We start from the raw sequence: 23,159 nt of genomic DNA on the forward strand, positions 1-23,159 counted from the left end.
CTGCAGCGTGGCAGACCTACTGGTTCTAAGAATAAAAATCCTAGAAAACAAAAGGATGTCAAGATAAATGACACTTCCAAAATAGCAGAAAGTATTTTGGAAGAAACAAATAATGAGGATACTGAGAAAGTTGAGCATCATGAGTCGGAAAGTAATCATGAAATTTCTATCAACTATATCCATAATAAAAGGATATGGAATAGAAATGAACAAAATGATCTTAATGATGCTTTCTCATATATTGTGTCAAGTGAAATAAATGAAGAAGTCGATGATCCAGAACCAAAATCTGTCTATGAATGTCAAAAGAGACATGATTGGGAACAATGGAAAGATGCAATACAAGCTGAACTTGATTCGCTTAATAAACGAGAAGTACATCTATTGTGCTTACACCTGCAGATGTGAGACCAGTTGGGTACAAATGGGTTTCCGTTCGAAAACGAAATGAGAAAAATGAGGTTACGAGATACAAAGCTCGTCTAGTGGCTCAAGGTTTTCCTCAAAGACCTGGAATCGATTATGAAGAAACGTATATATTCTCCAATTATGGATGCCATTACGTTTAGATTCCTGATGAGTCTAGCAGCTGATAAAAATCTAGAAATGCGTCTCATGGATGTTGTTACAGCTTATCTATATGGATCATTAGATACTGATATTTGCATGAAAGTCCCTGATGGATTTAAAATGCCAGAAGCATTAAGTTCCAAACCTAAAGAGTTATGTGCAATAAAAGCAAAAATCATTATATGGGTTAAAGCAATCTGGACGTATGTGGTATAATCGACTCAGTGATCATTTAATAAAAGAAGGATAATGAATGACCCTATATGCCCATGTGTTTTCATCAAGAAAACAATATCCGGATTTGTAATAATCGCGGTATATGTTGATGATCTTAATATTATCGGAACTCAAAAGGAAATACAAAAGACATCAGACTATCTCAAAGGAGAATTTGAGATGAATATCTCAAAGGAGAATTTGAGATGAAAGATCTTGGACAGACACAATATTGTCTTGGCCTACAAATAGAACATTCACAAAATGGTATATTTGTGCATCAATCCACATACACTAAAAGAGTGTTGAAACGATTTAACATGGATAAATCAACTCCTCTTAGCACCCCGATGGTCGTTAGGTCACTTAATATTGAAAGTGATCCATTTCGACCACCTGAGGAGAAAGAAGAGATACTTGGTCCGGAAGTCCCATATCTAAGTGCAATTGGAGCGCTGATGTACCTTGCAAATTGTACACGGCCGATATATCATTTGCTGTGAATTTTTTGGCAAGATTCAGCTCATCTCCAACTCGAAGACATTGGAATGAGATTAAACATGTTTTTTGTTACCTCCAAGGGACCATTGATTTAGGCTTGTTTTATCCTAAAAGTTCAAAAGGTCAAATGGTTGGTTTTGCAGATGCATGATATCTTTCAGATCCACACAAAGCCCGATCGCAAACAGGATACGTTTTTACGATCGGAGGCACTGCTATATCTTGGCGTTCCAAGAAACAAACGCTCGTGGCTATTTCTTCAAATCATGCTGAGATCATTCCACTCCATGAAGCAAGTAGAGAATGTGTATGGCTGAGATCAATGAGCCGACACATCTGTTCAAGCAGCGGGATTGGCGAAAATACGGAGCCAACTATTCTATAGGAAGATAATGCAGCATGTGTTGCTCAAACAAAGGACGGATATATTAAAAGCGATAGAACGAAGCATATTCATCCGAAGTTCTTCTCATACACTCAAGAGCTCGTAAAGAAGAAAGAGATTGAAGTAAGATATGTCCAATCATGCGACAATGCAGCTGACCTCTTCACAAAATCACTTCCGACTTTGGTATTCAGAAAACATGTTCGTAACATTGCAATGCGTCATCAGAAGGATCTATGACTGCTCATTCGAGGGGGAGCTTACGTAGTTGTACTCTTTTTACCTTACTATGGTTTTTCCCATTGGGTTTTCCCTAGAAAGGTTTTTAACGAGGCAACATAGACGTTAAGCAAGAAGCGATAGTGACACTGGTCTCCAAAGGGGAGTGTTATAAACGTAAACAACGTCAATGTTTACGGCACCAAACTTTTGACATCATAAATCATGTGGAGCACACCGTCACTATGCACGCACAGTAACTTCAACTTTTTCACTTCTATATAAATCGATCATTTCGATCGATTGTGAGATATCTCTAAAACACAATACCTTCTCCCTTATAATAAAATCTTTCTCTATACCAGTGTTATCTTCTTCGTACAGGTATAAAATTTTTCTTTGTTTAAATTCCCGCGATACAATAAAATTTCATTTCTTTTTATAACAAAATCCATATATTGTTTGTTGGAATAAAAGGATTTCGTGAATAATAAAGATAATTAAAAAACATAGTTTAAAATAAAACATCGGCAGAAAGCTGTAAATATTATTAAAACAGAAGGGCACCTCAAAAAGTCTTCTGTTTTAATAGTATAGATGAGTTTGATTTAGTTTTCTTTTGTAAACGAATATCAAAAAGTAGGTTTGTGGAAATGTTTTTTTTACCCTTCATTGCTGACATATTAAGGTTCTTGGAACATTTTGTTTCCTAGATACGCTGTGACTATTTGTAACAATAAAGGTAAGAAAAAGAAGAGTTTTCCGGTTTCAAAAAAGGAGAGTCTCAAGTAGTGTTTCAAATGAGATTTTTTATCATATGTTTGTGTATGAATGATCTAATTTTATTTAAACATTTTATCAAAGTACTCATCGACGTGATACCTTTTGTTGGAGCTACACCAAAAATAGTCAGTATACTGTCAAATCAGGATATTGGGTAGCTACAAATATACTGACAGATGTTGAGGAAAAATAAGTTGTTGAGCCCAGCATAACCAAATTTCAAGCCTTCGTTTGGAAAGTCAATGCACCACAAAAGATTTGTCATCTTATATGGCAACTAATTACATGGCAGGTAGATGTCACAAGGAATCTGTTACGTCGCAATATGCGAGGTGATAACTACTGCCCAAGATGTGGAGAGCCTGAAGAGACGATTACTCATGCGATTTTTGAATGCCCATCGGCAATACAAGCATGGGCATTATCATCAACACCGTCAAGCGCTCAGACTTTCCCCACTTCGAGTATCTACACCAACATGGACTATCTCTTTTGGAGGAAAAATTGTATTTTGGAACCAGAAAATGACAGAGACCCATATCCTTGGATAATTAGGTACATTTGGAAAGCGGGGAATGATAAGCTGTTCAGAGGTATAGATAGAGACCCTTTGGAGTTAGTCAGATATGCTGAGAGTGAGTGCCAGGCATGGTACAATGCAAAGGATTCTATACCTGCTCCTCCATAGACACAAACTGTTGAAGACATACAAGCCTTAAGATTGGAGAATATTTATATAGTGGATGGTTCATGGACCTCTACGGATCAATTCATTAGAATTGGATGGGTGTGGAAGGATGACAGAGGGAAAATCCAACTAATGGGGACAAGGAATTAAGGAGGCGTGAGACACCACTACACTCTAAACTGGAAGCATTAAGATGGGCAATGGAGAGCATGCTACAACACTCGACATGTCAGAGATTTGTGACGGATTGCAAGAACCTGATTGCAATGATAGTGGATCCACAAGCATGGCCAAATTTCTCAACCGAGCTGGAGGTCATTCAACATCGAGTACTTCCCAAGTGTGCAAAATGGAATTGCTGACTCGCTAGCTAGGAATGCCCGTTCTTTCCATAGATCTTTGTGTTTTATTGGTTGTTATATTCAGGTCTGGTTACCCAGACCAACTCAAGTTTGAGTAATAGAATAGCCGTTTGTTTGTAAAAAAAAAGATAATTTTTTATTTTTTTTTAAAATTAAATTTTCTGTTATAACAAAATCATATTTTAAATGATTCTAATGATTCTATAATGATTCTAGTAATAACACATCATCACAGCACAGTTGTTATAATATTATCAAATAATATAATATTCTGAGTTTGATTTAGTTTTTTTTTCAAACACCCATGAGTTTGAATTAGTTTTCTTTTGTAAACGAATATCAAAAAGTAGATTTGTGGAAATGTTGTTTTTACCTTTCATTGCTGATTTATTAAGGTTCTTGCAACATTTCATTTCCTAGGTTTGCTAAATACGCTGTGACTATTTGTAACAATAAAAGTAAGAAAAAGAAGAGTTTTTCAGTTTCAAAAAAGAAGAGTTTCTCAAGTAGTGTTTTCAAATGAGATTTTTTATCATATGTTTGTGTATGAATGATCTAATTTTATTTAATCATTTTATCTAAAGAATAATTAAATCATAATTAAAGTTAATATTATTTTGATTTGAACTTCTATTTAGGGCAACCTCTTGTTGAGCTTCTCAACAATTTAAATAATAAAACTTTAATAAAACTGACTAATAACTAAACACACGATCTTACAATATCCACACTGTAAGATCTACATGGTTTCTTAAAATCTCTCTTCAGATACTTTATCTCCCCCCTGATTTCTCTTTTTGTTTTTCATTATTTCAATGAGTAAGAAAGTCGTTTTAGCTATGCCTTGGAGGTGGCTCTAAAGAAATTCAACCAATTCTGCCAGTGTTAACATTTCTACTTATTTTCTCAGAAATTTATTTTAATATTTTTAAAATAGTGACTTAAGTAATTGACATGACAATTTTCTTTTTTTTTATTCTTTTGGTACCATGGACATTTGGGTATTTAGGTTTATATCCTCATTGGCTTTATTCTTTTAGAATGGATTCAGATTCGGTTAAAAAGTTTCAGGTTTGAATATAATTTGTAATGCATTCCAAATTTTATTTCTAATACTTACTTCAGATTTAGTTTACTTTGGTTCATATTCAAATATTTTAATATTTTTAGATATCAGAAAATATAAAAATAATTATTTAAGATGGCTATTTAAGTTTCAAATAATTATTCGGAAATTTGACTTCAGTTTTTTGAATTTTTGGATTTACGGAGTTGTTAGACCATCTCCAATCCACATTCTTTTTTTTTACAGCAAACGACTATTCTATTGACTCAAACTTGAAGTGGTCTGGGGAGCCAGACCGGAATAGAACAACCAATAAAACATAAAAACCTATGAAAAGAACGTACATTCATAGCTAACGAATCCGCAATCTCATTTTGCGTCCTTGGGATGTGGCTGATCTTGAAGTCCGAAAAACACAACCGAAGAGTTTGAATGATTTCCAGCTCAGTTGAGAAGTTGGGCCAAGCTTGCGGCTCTTCTATCATTGCAATCTGGTCCTTGCAATCTGTCTCAAACCTCTAACAGGCCTAGTGTTGTATCATGCTTTCCATCGCCCATTTTAGTGCTTCCAGTTCTGAGTGTAACGATGACTCACGCCTTCTTAAGTTCCTTGCCCCCATAAGTTGAATCTTCTCCATAGTATCTTTCCAGACCCATCCCATTCCACTAAACTGAGCTGTAGAGGTCCATGAACCATCCACCAAACAAATATTCTCCAGGTTTAGGACCTGTGTTTCTTCAGCAACCCACATTTTATTATAGAGGTGGATTTGCTCTATTGTATGTCTCTATAACAGAGATCTTCTATTTATAGAGAAAAATATAGAGATGTGCTATTTTCACTTCTAAATATAGAGGTAAAAAGTAACATTCCTCTATATTTTCCTTTAAAATAGAGAAACTCATTATAGAGTCATACATTGAAGCAAATCCACGTCTATAAATAGAGATCTCTATTTTAGAGAAAAATATAGAGGCATACATTGGATATGCTCTTAGCTATATAATCTTCTTAGCACAAATAACTGTGCTGAATTATGTCAGATTGTCATCAATACTAGTGACCCGTTCGATTTGAAATTTGGGAAAAAGCACCCCCACTTTATTAATTCATTTATTTGAAATGGATTTATCAAGTAAATATCATATCACTAGGTCGGCCCGTCCATACATTATTTTTGATATAGATTATTATTTTTTAATGATTTGTGGTTTATATTTTTGGTTTCATTTGCAAAAGATGTGTATAATAATGATTTTTGTTTTTTTAGAAAGTTTTAGCTGAGGAAGGATTATATGTGATATATTATTCTTGTTAGTAATAGTTTTAAATGTTCTTTATATATTTTATTCTAAAATTGTATTTTTATTAAAATGTTTGATTTTGAATTATGTGTCAATTGTTCTTTATATGATTATTTTTATTTTTTGTAATTTTTACTATTAATTTTTTTTTTTTTGTAAAAAGATTAAGTTTTAGTCTCGTTGCAGTTAACTAATCTTTTTAATGATTTGAATGAGAGTATCTTCTATTTTTATTATGGTGGTGTATATGTATTTAATATTTTGTTCTTTTAAATCATATAAGTTCACCTTTTTATTGATATTTCGTTCATATTAAGCAATTATATATTTAAATGTTTTATCATTTCATTATTAAAACGATAATTCACTTTTTTAATTCAATATGTAATTTATTAAAAAACATTTTATATTTTTTGAATACAATAACTTCACATTTTTCAATATATCAAAAACAATGTTTTCATTTTTTTATATTAGTAGGATGTACTTACAAATCATATATATTTTACCATTAATCTTTAGTGAAACTGTTTAATTATTATTAATTATAAGTATTATTAATTTTTAATAATTTTTACAACAACTTTCATTAAAAATTGTGGACATATTATTTTCTTACGTTGTTGGTTATTTTGCTTTGATTGTAAGTAGAATAACTTTCCAAAACCTTCGGTGGCTTGACACAGAAGACATGGAGCTTTCTATCTTTTATACATTTTTAAATTATAGTTATTTACATTTACATAATATAATTACACACACACGCACATATATATATATATATATATATTTAAAAAGTTTAAAATTAAATATTTGTGACATAGATGATGGTGATAATATTGATTATCGAATTTGACTTACTGCTTAAAATAAAATTCAAGTCTTTAAAATATTGAAAATATAAATATATTTATATAACCAAATTAAATAAATTTATTTTTGTTAAAACCCCATTTTGAAATAATTTATTTATACTTTTAAAAATAAAATTGGATTAAGTTGAAAATTTTCAATTTTTTATTATAAATATGTGTAGACGTATTAGTATATTTGCTTCAAATACTAAGAGTAAGAGTTATGAAATTTTTCATAAGCTTTAAAGAATTGTGATAATGTATCAATTTATGTTGTTTCAGTTGATATTGTGGCTTCATTAAAGGAGAGATTATTTTTTTAAAGAAAAAATATTGTTTTTTTTCAAAGAAAAACATGTAAAATTTCATTTGTAAAATTATCGTAAGATATTTTCAAGTAGTATGTAAATTTTAAATGTAAATTTTGAAATATAAGAATATTTTATTTATTTGTAAATCTAATTTCATGAATATAATAATCAGAAAATCCTAATGTCCAAGCATAATATAGTGTTCTACATAATGTAAGTAAACCTGGAAATGGGGTTTAAGCCACCTGAAAAGTTTACACGATATAAAATCCATTGGTGACATAAATGGCCCATTAGTTGATCTGTTTATTTTTTAAATCGGAGCATTTTCTAAAATTTTCTAAAATAAAATTAAAACAAAGTGAACATGTCATTCAATCGAATACGATCATCTTTTGTCCTCTCAATCTTAACGCCGTGGTTATGATCAATTTTCAACTTTCTGGGCCACAAAGCATAATATAATCAACTTTTGGTCGCCGTGTCTCTACTGGGAGGGATTAACCTGGGATCCATCGGTCGGTACCCTCCACAGCCGCACAATCCACTTCATCTCTGACGCCGGCGGCGAACAAACCCTAATTTCCCGTCTTCTTGCAGCGATTCTCTGGTTACTGCATGTCTTTCCCAGCAATGCCCTAGCCGCCAACGATCTCTGCAACTGCAGCCATCAGAGTTTCATATCTCCTCTCTCGTCCCTGCCCAAGACAACGAAGACATCGTTAGCGATGTCTAAGAGACGTGGTGGTTGTTTAGAATGAGAACGTTTCCACCACCAACTCAGGTAAAACATTTATCTGAAAAGTCAATTGTGACGGCATAGCCTGGATTTTCTTAGAATCACCATTTCATTAAAAACAATTACCTTTTGTCAATGAATATCATGGCGACGCCGATGGGTTCAACGCCTTTTTGACGTTACACGCCTCCCAGAATAAGGGTCACTATTTTTTTTATAACAACGACCATATTTCAATCGAGAGAGCAGGAGTTGAGAAGATGTCTGTGACACCCGTCACCTCCTATATGGAGGACAGCGTGTCACCCCCGACGCGTCATCATACAACAATGTGACATCCGTCTCCCTGACACTAAGGACGACGGGCCACCAACAATATCCCGTAATATAAAAGCCCATAAACCCGACAACTCTCACCCATGCCCAAATAAAATCCGAAAGAAAAGTCCAATAGCACCAAGTCCGTCCAAATATCACATACTTGTTTGTCTCACCTGAAAGGGGGAAGAGTGAGGGGTGAGCGACAGGGGAATCGCTCAGTGAGGTATGGGATGCTACCCCGAAGTCCATGGACCCGGACATAGCACTCCGAATAAATATAATTTAATTCTAATGCATGTCAAACACAGTACCTAAAGTACTCAAGCAACAAACAATGGTCCTAGCGAGGTGCGCACTCGCCGCCCACTAACAGGCCAAAACACTACCGAAAAGGTGCTCGGTTCATACACACACCGAAAAAGTGCTCGGTAACACACGCCCGTAGACGATTTATCGACACTTCCAGTCTACGGCTCAACCGGTCGACTAAAGTTGGCCGTGACCTCATTACAATCCGGCATACAGCAGTCCGACTCTGTATCCGTCTCCAAACAAAAACAATCCTAGCTAAGAATTTACATTAAGTGAAACAATCAATGTTGAATCCTCTAACCCCCTAGTTCCGGTTTATGCAAAGAACCTAAAACTAAACAAACAATGACAGACTCGATTTCACACAGACGGAACACATTAGAAATAAATTATACTTATTCGAGGTCCTAAGCCGAATAAGAGGAGTTTGGGAATAGACCCTCACCTTAGCAATAGAAAAGTGTTGTCTATGAACTCCAGCTGCTCAAATAGACTCCATATCTGAAATCAGATCGAAATTCTGAGTCAGAACGCCTTTCGAACGGTCGAAAACGGAACTGGTCAAGGTTTTCGGAAAAGTCAACCCGCTGGTCAAAGTCAACCCGGTCAAGCTTTGACCAGAAATCGATTTGACTAAACCGACCGGTTTACCCTAACCGAACCGAAATCAATTTAAACCGGCTAACCGATCGGTTAACCGAGTCAACCGAGTTGACTCACTGAGTTGACTCGGCCGAGTTGTCCGAGTCGCCGGCGAGTCACCGGTGTCGGTCACCGGCGGCGACGGCGGTATTCCGGCGGCGGTTGTCGGCGGCGACGGCGGTATTCCGGCGGCGGGGGACGGTGGTCCGGCGGTGGCGACGTTTTCCGGCGGCGGCGCGTGTACTTCATGCGCGCGCAGAGGCGAAACTTCCGGAGGCGCGTGAGGCTTCGTCCGGGCTCCGATTGAGGCGTGGTTGGTGTCTACGGCTTCGTCTCGATGAGAGGAACACGATGGTGGTCTTGAATGCACGAGATGATCAATAGTTAAGAAGTTATGGGCGATTTACTAAACGGAAACGAAACTGAGCTTAAGGAATGCGGTTTCCGGCGATTACCTAGGGTGTTTATCGGTGGTGGCAAGCTGAACGTGGTCATGGCGCACGGTTGCTCCGGCGACGAGTTCAGGTGAGCTTTCTCCCTTCTTCTCCTTCTTCTCTCTCTCTTTCTCTCTCTCTCTCTCTCTCTCTCTTTCTCAAGCTTTAAAGAAGATGGGGATGGTGGGGAAGAAGGTGGAGATGGTGGAGAAGAAGGTGGAAGTGGTGGGGTTGGAGAAAGAAGTGGAGATGGTGGGAGTGGTGGGTCATTACAATTCTCCCCCACTTATAAGGAATTCGTCCCCGAATTCAAGTCATAAGCTGACATGCCCAATGTTATCATAGCAGAACCTCCAAAACCTCGAATACTAATCCTCGCTCGGCCTTTCAGGTCTCCTCCTGAGTCTTATCTCCCTCCCAACGAACTCGGACAAGCACGGTCGACATTCTCCGAACTGTTTTCTCTTGATGATCCAAAATCTTCAATAGATGATAAGGTCCATAAAATCTTTATGAACTCACTTGACGTCAACTGCAAAATAATTATAGCGCCTTCTCAACTTTTGCAATGCTGTCATATGAACCAAGTCCTAGAAGGCTGATATACTGCTGATAAAGTAACTGCAAGCAACTAATCCAATCCACTCCAGTGCAGGATACAATTCCATGTGTCTCGGTTTAAGCTCCTATATCTTCTGAGTCTTAGGCTCCTCCTGAAATGTCCTTAATTTCAGGTATATTAGGTGTCCATATGTAGCTCCAAATCCTTACGGCGCTTAGCTGCATAAATCTTTTGACGTCATGGGCTTCCGAAAGCCAATCCTTGAGTATGTCCTTTGCTCTACTGTCTCTTGAACCATTAATAGTTCTAACTCATATTGCTCCCCCACTTTGGTCCAACAAAGTGGTATACTATAAGGTCTACCATAAATAATCCTCATATAATAAATTTTTTTTTTTAATACTCAAAAGATAGCTGTCGATATAGGCAAACTCTGGTATAGGTAGATGCTTTCTGAAATTCCATCCCACGCAATCTCTGAACATATCCTTTAAGTTCTGAGTAGTCCTCTCTGACTGACAATATGTCAACGGGTGATAAGATGTATTGTCCCAAGTGCCTTCCGAAAGGCTCTCTGAAATGTAGATGTGAACTTCGATTCCCAATCCGATACAATGTTGACATCAATGAAACTTCCCAAACTCAATAATGTAGGTCTGCTCCAATTAATTAGCTCTGATTGTCTTCTTAATTACTTAGGAAATGGGCTGACTTGGTAAGTCTATCCATGACTACCCATGTGGCATCCTTTCCACATATGGTGATTTATAATCCAATAACAATGTCCATAATCACCATGCCTCATTTCTACTCCGGCAAAAGCAAGCTCAAAAATAACATAATAGATAACTGATCCTCTGTCATTGCCATATAACATGTCTGGCACCGCGACGTAATGTAGTTACAAACATCTTCATACTACACCAATTATAGTTAACTCTTCATATCTTTGTACCCTTTGGTGTTCCCGCTGCGTAGAGAAACACGAGTGATATGTTTGTTGTAAGATTCCTTTTCTTAACAACTTATCGTCCAACACACAAACTCGGTTTCGGTACAAGTATATCCTGCTCAGAGTTGTATGATATCCAATACTCCCAATCTCGATCTGTTCAACCAATCCAGAATGCTAACTTGTGCTTGTGTATCCTCCAAAGCAAATCTGTCTGCTCCAAAGTCCCAAGGACATCTGTCTCTCCATTGATAGTAATGGCACCCAACCTGAGACTAGCAAATCTCCAACTCATGAACCTTCTTGGTTCCTGAGATACAGCTCATACGCCTACCCAAGGCATTTATCACCTGGTTGTCCTTATCAGGTAGTATGCGATATCCAAACTATAGTCTGCTACAAACTCAATCCAACTGCACTGCCCAAGTGCAATTTTTAATCAGTGAAGATAAATATCATACTCTAATGATCCCATAGAATCTGGACTTCCTTCCCGTACAATCACGATCTCCAAAACTATAACGCAAATACCACTACAGCCTCTCTGGCGTGATGCATATGAATGACTTAATCCTCATACCTCAATTTAAATCCAATCCAGTATCTGACACATCACAGTAAGCCTCAGCCTCAGTAGAACCCAAAACTGGTGTCTTCATTAGTTGTGCTTCAATTCAGTGAAACTCCTCGAACAAAAATCTATCCAACCACACTTAACGTCTTTACATGTAGACCGCGTCTTTAACATTACTATTACGATGAAACCCTTGATGAACTTCCAGTAGTAAACTATCAACCCAAAAAGAACGGCTGATCTTTGTAGCGCTCTTAGGTTCCGACCTTCCCGAAACGGTATTAATCTTCTTTGGATCCATCAAAATTCTGCTTCCAAAACCATGTTACCCAAAAATACAACATTCCTCTGCCAGAAGCTACACTTCCTCAACTTAGCGAACAACTGATGCTCTCCAGGCTTATCCAACGCAATCCGCTAAATGCTCACAAATCTCCTTTCTATTCCAAAATAATCAGGATGTCGTTGGTGAATACAATCGCACACCTATCCAAATGTTCACGAAAACGTCATTCATATCTTCATGAATGCAACAGTGCCTTTGTCGACCCAAATGGTATCACTACGAACTCGTAATATCCATAACGGAAATCTGCATTCCGTACATACTCCTCAGCTATAGCAATCTGATGGTTTCTTTGATGCCAAGACAAACTTCGAGAACGATGAACCTCCATTAAGCTCTTCTAACAACTCGTCAATACGATGGTTACCATGTTCAAGTTTATGTAGTCAATATAAAATCTGAAACTCCCACCTTTCTTATTTACAACAACAATGATGCTCCCCATGGGGAAGAACTCGATCTGATAAATCCCTTATCAAAGAGTTCCTCCAATCGCTTTCTCAACTCAGTCATCCATGCTGGTGATAGACGATAAGAAACTCGTGAAACCAGTGCTGTTTGCTCCAAAATAAAATAAAATTGCAAGAGCGTCTCATGTGTCTTGTGGTGGCCTTTCCAAAGGTCACAAATATATCCTCATACTCTGCAATAACCGGAAGATCCTGCAGCCCATGCTGTCCATCATCCTTAACCATTGAAATGGTAGCCAAAAATCTCTCTGTTCTTATATCCCATAACTCCTCAGTATGTAGCATGCATGCACTAACAACTTCCATCTGCTCCAGCAATCGAAACTCTTGCCCTCAGGCAATCCAACACTACTTGATGCCGTGACAGTCAATCCATCCCAAGGATAACATCGTAAAAACGTAGCTCCATCTCTGATGAATATCCGAACAAATCGGCCCTCCAAGCATAACTGGTACACTGCGATGGATATAAATAGCTCCCAATGTCCTATGTCAGTTGTCCAAACTGACACATTTCTGAAACGATCAACACTGCCAAAATTGGTAAACATACCAAAGTGTAACTCCAACACCCACACAACGCAAGCTGCTGCACCCCAATTCAAAAGCGATCTCCACGAGTTCACAAAACAAATATATCTCCAAAATAGTCAATATACTCGTACACACAACAACACATGCCAACCAATGGCTCATACCACACACCACATAGTCTCCAGTAACAAAACTCGTGGAACGATTGCTTGAAGTGGGCTGGTGGCAGAAACGTCACATATCCACTCCTGGATAGCCTCGAAATCATGACCGAAGAACTGATAACTCCCGAGAAAACTGACGAACTTGGACTTCACGCAACTGCTGAACATCTGTCGAGAACCTTGTTAGTCGAAGGACGAATGACGATGATTTTTACTCATCGTCATTGAAAGAGACAATTGAGTTAGTAATTACTGGACATAATGGTGCTAAAAGAATTTCCAAATATATAAATAAATATATATTTTTTAAAACAAAAAGAACTTTGAAAACCGATGAAAACCGAATCCCCTGACCGCCATCCCGGGACGGAACCGGGATGGAACCCGCTCTGATACCAAATTGTGACACCCGTCACCTCCTATATGGAGGACAGCGTGTCACCCCCGACGCGTCATCATACAACAATGTGACACCCGTCTCCCTGACACTAAGGACGACGGGCCACCAACAATATCCCGTAATATAAAAGCCCATAAACCCGACAACTCTCACCCATGCCCAAATAAAATCCGAAAGAAAAGTCCAATAGCACCAAGTCCGTCCAAATATCACATACTTGTTTGTCTCACCTGAAAGGGGGAAGAGTGAGGGGTGAGCGACAGGGGAATCGCTCAGTGAGGTATGGGATGCTACCCCGAAGTCCATGGACCCGGACATAGCACTCCGAATAAATATAATTTAATTCTAATGCATGTCAAACACAGTACCTAAAGTACTCAAGCAACAAACAATGGTCCTAGCGAGGTGCGCACTCGCCGCCCACTAACAGGCCAAAACACTACCGAAAAGGTGCTCGGTTCATACACACACCGAAAAAGTGCTCGGTAACACACGCCCGTAGACGATTTATCGACACTTCCAGTCTACGGCTCAACCGGTCGACTAAAGTTGGCCGTGACCTCCATACAATCCGGCATACAGCAGTCCGACTCTGTATCCGTCTCCAAACAAAAACAATCCTAGCTAAGAATTTACATTAAGTGAAACAATCAATGTTGAATCCTCTAACCCCCTAGTTCCGGTTTATGCAAAGAACCTAAAACTAAACAAACAATGACAGACTCGATTTCACACAGACGGAACACATTAGAAATAAATTATACTTATTCGAGGTCCTAAGCCGAATAAGAGGAGTTTGGGAATAGACCCTCACCTTAGCAATAGAAAAGTGTTGTCTATGAACTCCAGCTGCTCAAATAGACTCCATATCTGAAATCAGATCGAAATTCTGAGTCAGAACGCCTTTCGAACGGTCGAAAACGGAACTGGTCAAGGTTTTCGGAAAAGTCAACCCGCTGGTCAAAGTCAACCCGGTCAAGCTTTGACCAGAAATCGATTTGACTAAACCGACCGGTTTACCCTAACCGAACCGAAATCAATTTAAACCGGCTAACCGATCGGTTAACCGAGTCAACCGAGTTGACTCACTGAGTTGACTCGGCCGAGTTGTCCGAGTCGCCGGCGAGTCACCGGTGTCGGTCACCGGCGGCGACGGCGGTATTCCGGCGGCGGTTGTCGGCGGCGACGGCGGTATTCCGACGGCGGGGGACGGTGGTCCGGCGGTGGCGACGTTTTCCGGCGGCGGCGCATGTACTTCATGCGCGCGCAGAGGCGAAACTTCCGGAGGCGCGTGAGGCTTCGTCCGGGCTCCGATTGAGGCGTGGTTGGTGTCTACGGCTTCGTCTCGATGAGAGGAACACGATGGTGGTCTTGAATGCACGAGATGATCAATAGTTAAGAAGTTATGGGCGATTTACTAAACGGAAACGAAACTGAGCTTAAGGAATGCGGTTTCCGGCGATTACCTAGGGTGTTTATCGGTGGTGGCAAGCTGAACGTGGTCATGGCGCACGGTTGCTCCGGCGACGAGTTCAGGTGAGCTTTCTCCCTTCTTTCTCCTTCTTCTCTCTCTCTTTCTCTCTCTCTTTCTCTCTCTCTCTCTTTCTCAAGCTTTAAAGAAGATGGGGATGGTGGGGAAGAAGGTGGAGATGGTGGAGAAGAAGGTGGAAGTGGTGGGGTTGGAGAAAGAAGTGGAGATGGTGGGAGTGGTGGGTCATTACAATGTCACTGCGGTAAACAGCAATTCAGAGGAAAAAAATTGTGAAGAACATGATGAAATGATGAGAATCATGGAAGACAACATCCGTATTTATACAAACAATTATGAGAATTTCAAAGGCGGTGGGGCTGAATAATTAAATGCTAAATAGGTTTGGGTTCATAAACATGAAGCTTTATTAGATAGATTGAATATAGATTGAATATGACGTTTCAATGGCGTCGAAAAGATTGTGGGAGCTAGGAAATGCGAGGGGACAACGATGATGATATGGGTTGATATGGGTTTGTCGATAGTTGGCCCAGTAAGTGCAGTTCATCTTAAATTAAAAGCCCATATACAATCAAAACGAAAATCGAAGAAACTTACTTAGAGTCGGACACGTGTCAACACCAGATCAATCGACTTAATGACCTGGATCTTAGGTGGCATCACAGGAGAGAAACAACATTTTTTTATATATAAATATTTGAAACATGCAAATCTTCGAGAATTTAAAGTGATGTTATTGGTAAGTGAATTCTCATGAACTTTGAAAATTTTAAGAATTCATTGTTATGGTTTTTGTATCTCAAAAATTTTAGTAGAATCCGTTGTTATCATTTTAAGAATTTTCAAAATCCATTAAAATCTCTTGTTATTCAAAAAGTTTAGTTATAATTGATTATTTAATTTTAACTAAATCTAGTGTTATTGGGAGATGAATTCTATTCATTTTTACTCATAAGATTCAACTTTCGAAATATCGTAAAATATCGTATGTATCCATGTGATTTTCAAAATTCTTGTGATAAAAAAACTAGAAAACAAAGTAATTATTTTTATCAAATATCTATTGCACTTAAATCTAAATTATATGTTCAAAATTATAATTCATTACATTTATATATTTTTACATTTTTGAATATATATTTTTTTTAAATATTGTATTTTTCTATATAAATATTAATAATTACATTTACAAATATTAATAATTTTAAAATATATAGTTTTTTAAAATAGCCTCAAAAAATATTTTCGAATTTCAAAAAAATAATTTGAAAAAATAATTTTTTTTTAAAAAATAGAAAAATTATAAAAAATATAAAAATGTTCGAAATTAAAAACATATAATTCAAAATTATATAAAAACTTTATTACTTTTACATCTCTACAGCAAGGAGTAAAATAGCTTTTTACCTTTTTAATGAAACTTTTTTTTAATGCTCTTTTTATGACAAAATCATTTAAAATGACTATTTAAGAAAATTGTTCAGTTTTGTATGTATCAATATTATTTTCTTTTTAATTTGAAAGCAAAAAATAAATTATCATGCTATATGATTTAGAAAATAAATATAAAAGAGAATACAAATTCATGAAAATCTATATCAATCTAAAAAATTATGATCAAATTTCATAAATTAATGTATATAAACTTTTACAATCCACATAACTTTTTTAAATTTATCAACTCTCAAAATTCACAAATTCTACACAAATTCATATCTAAATAACTCCTCCTAAAATATAGGAGAAGATTAGGTGATGGCAAAACATAACAATCAAATAGCCAAAATAGAAAGTTTTGTTGGTAAACCTCTCGTTGTTTCACACGTCGCCACGCTTTTGGTTTTGATTGGTCCACTCAATTCCTTTTATCCATAAAGAAACAATTAACGAAAAAAATATAAAAAATTGACTCGGTAAGTTCTCACTTGGGGGTATGATACGATATTTGTATTTATCTTTATCTACTAGTACCATTTTTCATTAAACGATTATTCTACTATTCAAATTTGAGGGGGTATGAAAAACCAGACTGGAACAAAACAACTAATGTAGTGCAAGTTCCTATGAAAAGGTTGGCTATTTTAGCTAATGAATCAAATAAGTAAAATTTGTTAATTCACTTTTTAGGTTCGTCAACTCCTTAAGCTCTGTGGAAAAGTTAAGCCATGCAAGATCCAATTAGTGTCAAAATATTGCACGACGATTGTTGTAGAATGCACTCCATTATCCTTAAAAGAGCTTCGACTTCCGAAAATAGTGAGAATTTTTGCAGTTGGTTTTTGGCTCCCATTAGCTGAATTGCTTCTCTTGAGTTTGTCCATGTTCATCCACAACTACTAAAAATTGAGTCATGTATCCATGATCCCTCAATCATTCATGTTTCCGGGGTCAGACCATGTGCTGGATGTTGTATGTTTGTTGGTTTTTCCTCTCTAAAATTAGTTTCAAATCAAGCATGGCATTCTGACTTAGCATGTCGAACAGTTTTCAAAATTCTTTATTTATTCTTCTAAATAATTTATCTTTCATCGTTTTCCAAATGTACCATATAATCTAAGGATATGATCCTTATCTATCTTTGAGTCTTTAATATTGTTCTTTCGTCAGAATAGATAGTCCATATTTGTCTGGTGGCTTGCATTAGGGAGCACTGCCAGTGGAATTGGTGTTGCTGTATGTGTCCATGTCTGAAGAGACGGGGGACATTCAAATATGGTATCATTTACAGTTTTATCCTCTGCACCACATCTGAAACAACAGCTGTCTCATCTCATATTTTGATGTGTCAAATTGTTTGTCCCTGCTAATTGTCCAGATAACAACTGCCAAATAAAATGTTTAATTTTTGGTGGAGCTTATATCTTCCAAGCAGAGGTTTGTATCTAAAAATACCATTTAAAACTTACGTCTAGTTTATATTTTATCTATGAAATATGCTAATGAAAATAATTTTATTTTGTAATTCCCTTAAAGATAATAATTTCAATCTACTTCTAATTCATGTATTGACGATATATTAATTATTTTTAAAATAGAATTTTCTGTTATAACAAAATCATACTTTAAAACAAAAATTATAACAATATAAAATATATTTTCAATAATGTTTTAAAAATAATTAATGAAATTCGAAATGTTAAAAAAATATATTAAGATTAAAATTAATTAAATTTTGATCAGTTAATGAGAAAAATATAATGTCTTTTATTAAACATTTTTTACATTAACAATCCTATTCCAAGCTCAAACAAACCTAAACATATTTATTACCCAAAAATCAAAAACCAATCTGATATATATATATATATATATAAATGAAAAATGTTTTGTAAAAACTAAAAAGTAATCTTGCATTTTAAAGATGTTAAAGCCTAGTATAGTCTTTTTTCTTTTTTGCAAACAAGCCTAGTATAGTTGAAAAGTTAAATATAGTTGCGTCAAGCGATGATGGGCGTAGGGAATAGGTACATGCCTAAATTAAAAAAAAAATGATTATGGTTATTTGAAGTATTGATGACCTTACGGTTAGATGGGCAAACTAAACTTATATATATTTACTTACATGAAACATATATCATGTATGATATATTTTCTAAACTCAATGATGCTACTAGATCTCGATCCGCACAACCGCGCAGATGTTTGTTTCCATTTATTTTTATATAAATATTTTGTTTACAATTCTAAATTGGTATATATTATAATATATATATAAAGTGTGTCTATCACTTTTTAAAACATAATAATTTTACTAGATATGTTTTTTTATTGAATAGGTTGTTCCAAACTTTTACATGTATTTATATTTTTTTATTATGTTTTTTGGATTGTTATTTCATTATTTAACTCGTAATTGTATATAAAGATTGGTAAATATTGTTTTATTTATCCTGATCGAAAGATATTGTAATATTTCACAAATTTAAAAAGTTTTAAAATTTAATTTTTAGCTTCATATATTATCGAGTATATTTAAGGTTGATCAAACATAATAATATAAGAGGATGCTTGTTCTCCATCAAATAGATTGTTTCAAATTTCACATGTGTTTGTTTGTTCTTATATTTTTTTGTTTGTTGAATTAGTATTTCATTATTGAATAAAAAATAGAAATATAATTTGGAAAATAATAAAATATTATTATCTCCAAATATAATCAAACATTTCACAAAATAAGAAACTTAACAAAAACTAAACTTAAAGCTTCATGTATAAATTTTATAAAAAAATTAATTAAACATTTAATTATATTTTTTTAAATGAATTATATAATTTTAAAAGTTAAGATTGTAAAGTGTTAAATAGTATACATATGGGTCAAGTATTCATTAAAATATAAATATAATGGGTCAAGTATTCTTTAAATTCAATTATTGAAAGTCCAATATTAATGTTTTTAGCCCAAAATGATCAGGTAACAAAATTTTCTCCGGAAAAAAACTCCAACCTTATGTCTTCTCTTTAATACTCTTATTTTTAGAAATGGCTGAAGGCAAATTTAGGAGACGTCATAGATGTTTAAATATTTAGGGTATTGTAAAGAGTATATTCTGTGAAATCACGAAATATATAGTGGATATTTATGATTCGGTTGTTATTGTTAATATATTGTGGATATTGATATATTTTTTATGGACGCAATAAATATAGGATATTCTGTATTAGTTGTTATGGAAAAATATTAAAGATTTCGTGATTAGTTAAGGGCAATAGTAATTACTGAAATCTAACTAATAGGTTTGATACGTATCCTTAGAATATTCTAAGTTGCAATCCTGAAGCAATTTTTTTTTTGAAAAAATCGTTTGGATATTTTGTTTGTCGTTGATGCTGGTTTCCAAAATGGAATAGTGGTTGACATTTTAGTGGTTATCGAAAATGGAATTTTAGGAATATTGATGTCATTTAGTTAGACATAATAACAACCTTGATTAGAGATTAAATGTAACATGATTTTCTATTATAGGTACATTAGGTCAATTAAAAAAAAATCACACATAAATCAAGGTTGCGACTTCTGTTTTAATATATAAGATGTAATTAACATTATGAACTTGATTTTATTAATCTAAAAAGTGATTTGAATGTCTCAGATGTTAATTCCATTTAATCCTTTCTTTTGATCAATTAAAATCTGACATAATCTATGGTAATTTAACTAAAATTTGACCATCACAATAAAAAAAAAATCAGAGAAATTAGAGTTTTGATACAAATCGGTGATAAATAAAGAAAGTTGGTGACATCATGTGGATTATTTGACCAAAATTGAGGTGTCCGGAAATTGATTAACTCATGTTTCTAGATTTTGGTCAATAATCCTACACGGTTTCATCATCTTTTTTTTTCTCACCGATTTGAATCAAGACCTATAATTTCTTAATTTTTCCTTTTTCACATTGAAGAAGCGGAGTCCCTTGATATTTAAATATTTTTTCTTGGACAGGTTTTTTAAACCTTGTATATCAGCTTTTAAAGATGTACTGTTTCTTTTGTCTTTAACAAAAAAAATGTTTTTTTTGTCAATTATATGATTATAAATATTAGAAAAAAGATCAAAGGATTTTTATGGTATGAATAATAAGAAGATCATATGATATTCTATCGCGAATAATATGTTTCTTATTGTTTTCTATCATATAAATTATATATATCTATGTGTATATATCGGACTAACAATACTATAGCTTACCTTAGTTTATGAAATTTGTTTATATTTCATTTCTCATATGTTGATCATGAATTCGATCCATTGGACATACCAATCTTGTAATTACGTCTCCTACCGAATGGTGAAGGGCTACAAAAACGTGCTCTTTTCTGTTTTTCTTTTTTTTTGCAAAAACTTGTGGTCGTAAATCATCATTTTTAATTGATTGGAAAAACAGAACCGATGTGTAAATATGATAGCTCGACTGTTCAATGCGCCTCTTGGAGACGGTTGGATCTTCAGAAGCTATCATGTTAGCCGGATTGGCCTTAAAAAGGAACTGGCAGAACAAACGCAAAGCTGAGGGTAAAACCTATGATAAACCAAACATTGTCACCGGAGCCAATGTTCAAGTAAGTATAGCATCTTTATCTCACTATTTCTTAACATTTTAGGAAATAAAATGGTGAGAAGCGTAATAATTAGCAAATATAAATGTAGTTAACATATTTTCAGAAAAAATATTCTAGAATATGTTATATGTATTACTGCGATTGTTATTTTCAGAAACCAGTTTTCAAAAGCCATTTGTTCACATAGATTAATACATGGACAATTCTCTTAAATAGCTCTTTTTAAAGTTTTTATCACAAAATAGCTCTCAAAAAATAAAATGACCAAAATAGCTTCTTTTTGTTTTGAAAATTTTAATTTTAATTTTTTTATTTTTTCGAAATTTGAAACCCATCCCCAAAACCCGCCCCTTAATTCTAAATCCTAAGATTACAAGATTGATCTTCAGGGAAGAATTCTCAAGAACACTTGCAGAAAGACTTGGATGATATTTTGAAGGTGCTTCATGAGCTAGATACCTTACCTTACAAAATATCAAGGAAGATGGGAGCTGAGTATTTTGGCAATGTGAAAGGGAAGAAGGTGAAGAGGGAGAAACCAATGGAAGTTATTGTTGGATGGAGGAAGTTTGTGAAGGATACGAAGAAGATGAACGGTGTGTGTTAATGTGAAGTGTTGTGTTTGTGAATGAAAAAAGACATGGGATTTGTGTTTGTGAATGAAAGTGTAATACCCGTATTTTCCAAAATAACTTAAATAAATAAAAAGTCTGAAATTTCCACTAATTACTCTTCAAATGAAAACTGAAAAGTCGCAAAATCCAATAAATAACCATAAATGCAATAAAAGAGAAAAATCTGGAAATATCGATAAAATCAAAAAACCGCAAGTCTGAAAATGAAAGAAATAAAACTCCCAAAGCACCAGTCCGATAACTCCTGCTCGTCAGTCTCACCTGAAAGGGGAAGGAATAGGAGGGGTGAGTAACAGGGGAGTTACTCGGTGAGGTATGGGATGCTAAAAACGCAAACCACTGACTTGAGTAAATAGAACTCCCACTATGGAAGTTTAGCTCTAACATGAACACACACGACGCCTAGCGCATCACACAAACACAAACACAAACAATGCGATGATAGCACATAGCTAGTCCATACACCCCGCATCTCCTCATATGGATATATAATACGTAGCATCGCTAGTACAGTCTGTCTCTGTACCCCCGCCCTCTCAAGTAGCGTCCATGGTACAAACGTCTCTGCATCACACGCCCGCACAAGTAGCATCGCAAGTCCAGACGTCTCTGAACCCCTGCCCGCACAATCAAAGTAGCGTCGCTAGCCCAACATCTCTGAGCCCCTGCCCGCGCACATAGTCCCTACTCATAGCTATGTGTACATACATATATATATCGCATCTCTTAACATTACGCAATCAATCAACGGTTGAATCCTCTAGACCCCTAGTTCCAGTTTACAGTGAATGAACTATCTAACAACCAAGATTCAATTCAAACAGACGGATCATGATTCGAAATCTAAACTACGATAGAGAGAATTCTACGCTGGTACGGGATTTACGGAATAGACCCTCACCTTAGCCAATATCGGAAATGAATTGGAAAACGGATATCCTCGCCTAACAAGTCGTTACCAAATTTTAGCATGGATTACTTGTTGACTAAGTCTCACCTAAATCATAAGATTACACCATGCACAAGTTACGATTAGGTTTTATGCTACAAAGGTAGCTTGCCGCACAAGGAATAGAGAAAAGGTCACTTAGCTATTACGGCTTGTCGTTAAAGGATCTCACACTTTCACGACGTGGGCTCCATCTAAGGTGACTCACGGTTGAGGATCACGGCTGAAACGGCTCCGGTCGTGGTGCTCGGTGGTGTTGATGCATGCCGGTGGCGTCAAGATGCGAAAGCTCCAGCTCGCACACCTCTTC

At 35.6% G+C, this 23,159-nt stretch overlaps 2 long non-coding RNA genes across 5 annotated transcripts; one reads left to right on the top strand and one right to left on the bottom strand.

The window, feature by feature from the left end:
* Positions 1-7,442: 7,442 nt before the first annotated feature.
* LOC111209769 lies at positions 7,443-15,842 on the bottom strand. Of its 4 annotated transcripts, XR_007321396.1 has the most exons (6): positions 15,177-15,842; positions 14,800-15,080; positions 14,525-14,580; positions 9,730-13,940; positions 9,078-9,633; positions 7,443-8,493 (listed from the first exon to the last, which is right to left on the bottom strand). It is a non-coding gene; the product is annotated as an uncharacterized LOC111209769 (long non-coding RNA). The 4 variants fall into 4 exon arrangements; XR_007321394.1 differs by lacking the exon at positions 14,800-15,080 and having other exon boundaries at positions 15,177-15,838; XR_007321395.1 differs by lacking the exons at positions 14,800-15,080; positions 15,177-15,842 and having other exon boundaries at positions 7,443-7,958; positions 8,126-8,493; positions 14,525-14,793.
* LOC111204652 lies at positions 7,810-22,437 on the top strand. Its single transcript, XR_002657145.2, has 3 exons — positions 7,810-8,044; positions 21,091-21,265; positions 21,655-22,437. It is a non-coding gene; the product is annotated as an uncharacterized LOC111204652 (long non-coding RNA).
* The last annotated feature ends 722 nt before the right edge of the window (positions 22,438-23,159 follow it).

The sequence above is a fragment of the Brassica napus genome, chromosome C3 (assembly GCF_020379485.1).
Source record: "Brassica napus cultivar Da-Ae chromosome C3, Da-Ae, whole genome shotgun sequence".
Classification (NCBI taxonomy): Eukaryota; Viridiplantae; Streptophyta; class Magnoliopsida; order Brassicales; family Brassicaceae; genus Brassica; species Brassica napus.